We start from the raw sequence: 8,115 nt of genomic DNA, 5'->3' as shown, positions 1-8,115 counted from the left end.
TGAAAACAAACATTCCACGTGCGAGTTTAGAACAAAATGCCTCAATTCGATTATCATTAATTACACTTGCAGGGTGTAAGCGAGAACTTATATTGTGTGGCCATACGGGTTTAACAAACCCTCATTCGGACGGTTCGCTACCGTTATGCGGATGAAATATATTTTTGTGTTTTAGTGTGGGTTCTAGCACTGTGTGATGGGGTAACGTTGGTTAAGTTTTGATAATTGAGTGCTCGCGTATAACAACACTTTTGGAATGCAATTGATTTGGATAATCTACGTTATGGAAATACAAAAATCTTGTGGTTCAAAAACAACGTTTAATACTTACTAAACCTATGATTTCACCAACGTTTTCGTTGACAGATTTCTATGTTTTTCTCAGGTCTTGCACGATATGTGATACATGCTTCCGCTCATTATTTGATACTTGCATTGGATGTCGAGTATACATGCTTTTCGTGGAACGTCTCTTGACTTTACTTTAAACTGTGTCGCCTGGATTTCAATCGTACTTATAACGTTGTAACTTAACTTTTGGTTGAACAATTCTTGTAAACTTTGAAACAATCTTTATTTGAAATGAAGGCGACATATTTTGGTCAAACGTTATCTTAAAGACTTATAATCAGGTAATGGGACCCACGTAGCCGACGCCGTCACTCGACGATTTGTCGGGGTCGCTACAGTTGGTATCAGAGCCTTGGTTGTAGGGATTTAGAGTTCATTTGTGTCCACCCCGAGTCATAGGGTACATAGGTGAATCTAGACTACAACCGGCATATAGACTGAAGTAGGGATTACTTGACTAATTGTGCATTTATACTCGAACTCTTATATCATATCTGACTCGTATTCGATCTTAATCTTAAGTTGATAAATTTTGTTGATGCGCCACTTTGACTTTATGAAATAATGTTAAATGCACATGAGAATCAGGGTAATATAATTTCCGGGATTATATTACGGTGATTCACATGGACGTTCCGACATTATGACATAAAGAATTTAAGGCGAGTCAAGGAAAATTTTCTCTACATCATCCTTCCCTATCATGATTAGTATTATTGAGAATACTAATCAACGATATTCTTGTATCTTGAAGGAACAATGCTTCCCCGTCGCGGACCACGTAATGAAACTTCCGAACAAGCTTTTCAACGCATGATAGCCACCGCCATAGGTGCGGCTATGGCTAGTATCTCCTCCGACATCAATAACAACCACAACCACAACAACCATGGAACCGGTAATTCAAACGAGGGTTGCTCCTACAAAACTTTCATGGGATGCAAACCTCACACCTTCGATGGGACCGGAGGACCGGTTGTACTCACCCGATGGTTTGAGCAAACAGAAGCCGTTTTTAGCATAAGCGGTTGTCGGGACCAAGACAAAGTCAAATATTCCACCCACACTTTCGCCGGTATCGCCCTCACATGGTGGAATACGTATGTGCTGTCGGTGGGTATCGATGAAGCTCACACTCTCTCATGGGCCGACTTAAAGAAAAAGATGATCACCGAATACTTCCCGCGCGAGGAGACCCGTAAGCTCGAACACGAACTAAGAACTTTAAAAGCGGTCGGGAATGACCTAAAGGCATATAATCAACGATTTTCTGAGCTATCCTTGATGTGCCCAAACCTCGTGACCCCCGAACCTCTAAGGGTTGAACTTTACATGGATGGTCTTCCCAAGAACATCAAACAAGGAGTAATGTCATCCAAACCCGCTAACCACCAAGAGGCTTTGAATATGGCCCGCCAATTGATTGAAACAGTGGACGAGATTGAAGTACCGACACCTAAAGCCGAGGATGAGTCGGGTGACAACAAAAGAAAATGGGAAGCCCCCCAATCGAGTAACTACAACAACAACTTTTCCAAGGAACCTCTCACCCCCGTCGGCAAGAAAAGTTATGCAGGGACACGACCTTTTTGCAACAAATGCCACAAGCATCATTTTGGTGAATGTGGCAAGCTAATTTGCCATCGGTGCCAAGGTAGTGGTCATATTGCCAAGTATTGTGGAAGTACCGCCCCCGTCACTCAAAAGGGGCCCGGCGCACCAAAGCCGAGTATTTGCTACAAATGTGGCCAATCGGGTCATTTTAGGAATGAATGCCCAAAGAATAAAGCAAAAACCAACGCGCGCCGTTGAACTTACAACATCGACACCTAGGATGCCCGAGACGATGATGGACTAGTCACGGGTACGTTTCTTCACAACAAACCGTATATTTCATACTCGTTCGATTCGATTACCGCTAGACGTTTTACAACCAATACTTTGACTTGTACTCATTACCTTCCATCTTTTCCCCTAGATACTATTTAGGCAATTTAAGCGACCAACGGAAAAAATATTGTGTGCCTATAAATTTTATTGGAGGAAATACGTTAAGACTTTTGACTTGACACCTATAGAACTAGGGAGCCCGGAACCTATTCGTAAAAAAAAAAAAAAAAAAAAAAAAAAAAAAAAAAAAATTTCCCCATCATCTTGTATAGATTATTGTGAACTGAGTAATTTTCGGTTGGAAACCGATACCCTCTCCCTCGCATCCATGACCTCATGATTATTTGCACGAATCCCGTATGTTCCAAATCGACCTCCGTTCCGGTTATCATCAATTGGGGGTTAAGTGAGACGATGTCTCCTAAGCCACTTTCCGAACTCGCAACGTTAGTTGTAAAACTCTCTTAGTACCGTTTGATTTATTTAGGGCTCGCCCGTATCCATAAACCTCTTGAACCGCGTATACAAATTCATATAGACTAATCTGTTATCGTATTTATAGATGACATCTTAACTTATTTAAGTAAAGAAGGAAAACGAACAACATCACCATCTTACGCTCGAACTTTTGAGAAAAGAGCAACTTTATACCAAATTCTCAGAGTGAGAACTTCTGTTGAACGAAGTCCAATTTTCTAGACCATGATGTTAATGGTCAAAGCATTACAATCAATCTCGAAATCAAGCCACATGTAATCGGGAAACTCTCCCAACTCAGACTTATGTTCGTAAAATCTTAGATCTCGTCTATTTTTACCGAAGATTCATTTCTGACTTTTCTCGTGTTACACGACTTTTAAACTCGTTAACTCACTAAGGAAAACTTTAAACCTCTCCGTGTTCGAACCTTGAGCGTGATTCTTCACACCAACATTTCTAGTTAAAATCGTATAGCAACAGATGGAACTCGAACATGGAAATATTTCTATTTGAACACCGAAAGGCATACTCTCTAGACTCAAAAAAAAAAAAAAAAAAAAAAAAAAAAAAAAAAAAAAAAAAAAACTAAAATTCGTTATTTTACACGAAGAATTCGAATACTAAATTGTGGATCCGATCAATTTTCTCGTCATCCCGTACCACACTACCTACCTCTGTTATTTCACCGTCACCGTCTAATATTACTGGAATTTAAGATAACACACAATCCAACGATACTTCACTCTTCTTTGACTTAACGCCTTGTGTTTCTGATAATCGGTCAACTATTATTCAACCCCGAACTATACAACTACGTGTACTACCTCGTTTCTCTTTCAGGCTTCAACTTTTGACAACTAGAGGCACGTTATGGCAACCTCGAGATGTAAGCTCATTCTATTCAAAGTCCTCATTTCACTCCTATCCTCATCGCTCGCATTTCCGTTAAGGAAACTCCTTGTAACATTTCTCCATGGATAGAGAAACTCCTCATATTACATTAGTATTCGCCACTAGGGTGAATAGTCCTAACGAACATTTTTCGAACCCTAACTGACTTGTTCAAACATATCTTAAGAAATTCTATTCCAACACGGTGTATCTCCGTCATTTATCCTGTATTGAAATACTCGTTTCACCTCTAGCGTTGCAAGAGACCTTGGGAACCCGCTTAGACATATGTACCGCGTATCTCCTACAACCGACGAACCGAGCAAACGTACGATTCAATCTTGGAAAGACATGTTACAGACTGGTATTGTCACCTTTAGTAGTTCCCCTTACTACGACAGCTATCACTCGTATATTAACGCAGCACTTTCCGAAACCCTATATGACCGCTAATGTCATACCCCTGTTCATTTAACCAAAGCATCAAACACCGAATCTTAACTTATCCAAGAAACAACAATCGAGATAATCCAAGTCCGAGTAGGGCTCGAGACAACCCATAGTCACCAAAAGAGTTATACCAAACTTAGATGAAAACCTGACAAAATCCCTGTAACAGTGTAATATTGAGAACCCGCACCTTGGAAAGGTGTAACCCGTTTCGGGAATCAGGAAAAGTTAAACTCGCAACACGTTAACCCTTTTGAAACCTTGGAGCGTATCGGAACCGCTTCCTACCGTTTGGAACTTCTGACTCGATTAAGTTTCCGTTTACCCTACATTTCATGTAACAAACTTAGAAACGTGTCCTGCGGAACAGGAACGTGCAATCCTGCGAGATACACCAACTATCGATGACAAACTACTCTTCATAGGAAAACCAGTTGAAACCGGGGATCGTAAAAACCGAACCTTAATACAACGAAAAACCCTGACTACCCAAATTCATGAGAACCCTCAAGAACGTACTTTCACTTATTCATAGCATTGACAACGTAAAGTCTCGAGTAAGAGATATCGACTACTACTTCCAACTAAATTTCGGGACGAAATTTCTTTTGAGTTGTGGATAATGTAACATCCCGCGTTTTTCCGTTAAATTTATTTTTAACACCGTCTTTTTTTTTAAATAATACCTTTCGTTATTTAAATTCGTAGTTTCCGTTGACTAACGTTCATAATAATTCCGTCATTTAATTATAACATCTCTCGTTAACTTGCGTTTTAAAAATATTCGATCGGTTAAATCCCGCACCCGCTTTGAAACTCGAGGGACCGGAGTTGCCAAATGGGCAAACTAGTTGACTAGGTCAACTAGTCAACCCATTTCATCCATTCCATCATCTTCCTCCTCCCTTTTTCTCTCCATCTCAAGAACACACACAAACCCATTCCATTCATTCATCATCTAAATTCAATCTTGGAAGCTCACAACAAATCCGATTACATATTTGGAATCCTCTCATCATTCTCTACGATTTGATACTAACTTCATCGATTTTGGGTAACATTTCTAAAACTCTAGATTTCTCTAAATTCGTGTTTTTGATTTGAAATGGTGTTAGTTAGTGTCTATGGCTCGAGTCTAACATGAATATATGTTTGGTTTGCTCGATTTGTTGTTTTGAGTAACTAGTTTGAACATTTGAAATGGGTTTGCTTAATCTTGCATTTTGGAAGATTAAATGTTGTTTGATTGTTAAAGTTCATGTTTTAATTGTGTTACTAGTATCACTAGCTTCGTTTTGATGCGTAGGTTGAATTGTAAAACTTCATAAACTTGATTAGTGATTTTGGTGATTTTGGATTAGGGTTGATAAGCTTTATATGAACTTTTGGTGCATCAAATGCTATGAATTGTTGTTGATAAGTGTTTAGTTGCAATGTGTGTTTGATTACCTTCAAAACGGCATATCGTATGTGTAAATTGGATTCCCGAATCATAAAATACGTTTTACGAACTTGAAACTTGAAAATAAACCTTTCGCGATCAATTGACGAGTTTTCGTTTATTGTAAATGATGTTTTTGATTGATGATATGTGGTTAGTTGTATTCCTTGTCGAAATAGCTTTCCGATGATATAAAATACATGTTCTAATTGTTTGCGGATCATAAAATGTGATTGTTTGTGTTTTGGTTCGTGCATACTTTGAAAACTGACCAGAAATCCCTGCACAGAGGGTGGCGCGGCGCGCCCCTACCCCGCGCGGCGCGCCAAATGGCCTGGCCAGAATTCTGTCCAACTTGGTCAATTTTTGAATAATGTTTGGCATGCTACGCACCTCCGATTAACATGTAACTTGGCCAACATGCTCATATATGATTTCTAAGATTAGAAAAATAGTTCGGAACCCGACCCGAACGTGTTGACTTTCGTTGACTTTGACCGACCAAAGTTTGACTTTTTGTCAAACTTAACCAAATGATTATGCAACCTTCCTAACTTATTTATATACTTGTATCTTGCATGAAACTTGGCAATTTGATTTCACATGCTAAACAATCGAGTCGTAACGAGCCATAGGACTAATTGAACACATTTCACCCGACCTTGTGTCGTAACCGGTTAATTGATATAACTTACTTGTTTAGGTCAAGGCTAAGCAACTTTCATGCACACGTTTACTTGTTGAAGTACCTTTATACTCGTGCACTCGAGGTGAGATCATAGTCCCACCTTTTCAACAACTTTTATACTTTTAAATCGTGGGCTGAGAAAACATATACTTTGTTACATCTTGTACTACTTACTTTTATGTTTTGAACACAAGTGTGAAAACAAACATTCCACGTGCGAGTTTAGAACAAAATGCCTCAATTCGATTATCATTAATTACACTTGCAGGGTGTAAGCGAGAACTTATATTGTGTGGCCATACGGGTTTAACAAACCCTCATTCGGACGGTTCGCTACCGTTATGCGGATGAAATATATTTTTGTGTTTTAGTGTGGGTTCTAGCACTGTGTGATGGGGTAACGTTGGTTAAGTTTTGATAATTGAGTGCTCGCGTATAACAACACTTTTGGAATGCAATTGATTTGGATAATCTACGTTATGGAAATACAAAAATCTTGTGGTTCAAAAACAACGTTTAATACTTACTAAACCTATGATTTCACCAACGTTTTCGTTGACAGATTTCTATGTTTTTCTCAGGTCTTGCACGATATGTGATACATGCTTCCGCTCATTATTTGATACTTGCATTGGATGTCGAGTATACATGCTTTTCGTGGAACGTCTCTTGACTTTACTTTAAACTGTGTCGCCTGGATTTCAATCGTACTTATAACGTTGTAACTTAACTTTTGGTTGAACAATTCTTGTAAACTTTGAAACAATCTTTATTTGAAATGAAGGCGACATATTTTGGTCAAACGTTATCTTAAAGACTTATAATCAGGTAATGGGACCCACGTAGCCGACGCCGTCACTCGACGATTTGTCGGGGTCGCTACAATCCTCGCCCGCTTTTAGGCTTTTTTAAGCCAAAAAACGAACTCCCCACCGAGGAGAAGGGGTAATTCCGGTCGGGAATGGAGTATATTGGCACACAGTAGTCGAGAACAAATTTCGACTAGTGACTCAGCTCGCACGCCCTCGTCCAGGAACACCCAGTCCCCTATATATACATATTGCACAAAAAGTGAAGTGACAGGAACAGACATTGATTTTCTGAGGAATCATAATTTTTCAAAATCACGGCGTCGTGCTTGATTTAGCTTGGCAATGGGCTAAAAATCCAAGTCGCGACTTAGATTTAGCTTGGCAGTGGCCTGGAAAACCAAGTCGCGACTTGGTTTGCTAGGTGACGACCAGGCCGTGGCTATTATTTCTCGGTCACGACTTGGTTTTCGGGGCCACGACTTGGTGTTTGGCTTCGTGTTATAGGGTCACTCGTTACTCGTAATCGCTCTCCGGCTTCGCTAGGCAACCTCTAGTAGCATGCACTTTCCGACCCAACATCTGGGTACCAGGGCATGGAGTGGACATGGTACCCCCTATATATACATATTGCACAAAAAGTGAAGTGACAGGAACAGACATTGATTTTCTGAGGAGTCATAATTTTTTCAAATGCACGACGTCGTGCTTGATTTAGCTTGGCAATGGGCTATAAATCCAAGTCGCGACTAAGATTTAGCTTGGCAGTGGCCTAGAAAACTAAGTCGCGACTTGGTTTGCTAGGTGACGACCAGGCCATGGCTCATATTTCTCGGTCACGACTTGGTTTTCGGGGCCACGACTTGGTGTTTGGCTTCATGTTATAGGGTCACTCATAACTCGTAATCGCTCTCCGGCTTCGCTAGGCAACCTCTATTGCCTTGCACTTTCCGGCCCCTTGTCTGGGTACCAGGGCATGGAGTGGACATGGTACCCCCTATATATACATATTGCACAAAAAGTGAAGTGACAGGAACAGACATTGATTTTCTGAGGAGTCATAATTTTTCATACAGTGCTCAAATCATGTCGGATCGACCCGAAATTTTGCACGA

This window comes from Rutidosis leptorrhynchoides, chromosome 11 (assembly GCF_046630445.1).
Source record: "Rutidosis leptorrhynchoides isolate AG116_Rl617_1_P2 chromosome 11, CSIRO_AGI_Rlap_v1, whole genome shotgun sequence".
Lineage (NCBI taxonomy): Eukaryota > Viridiplantae > Streptophyta > Magnoliopsida > Asterales > Asteraceae > Rutidosis > Rutidosis leptorrhynchoides.
The sequence above is the reverse complement of the archived record's forward strand: the minus strand, read 5'-3'. Positions refer to the sequence as shown.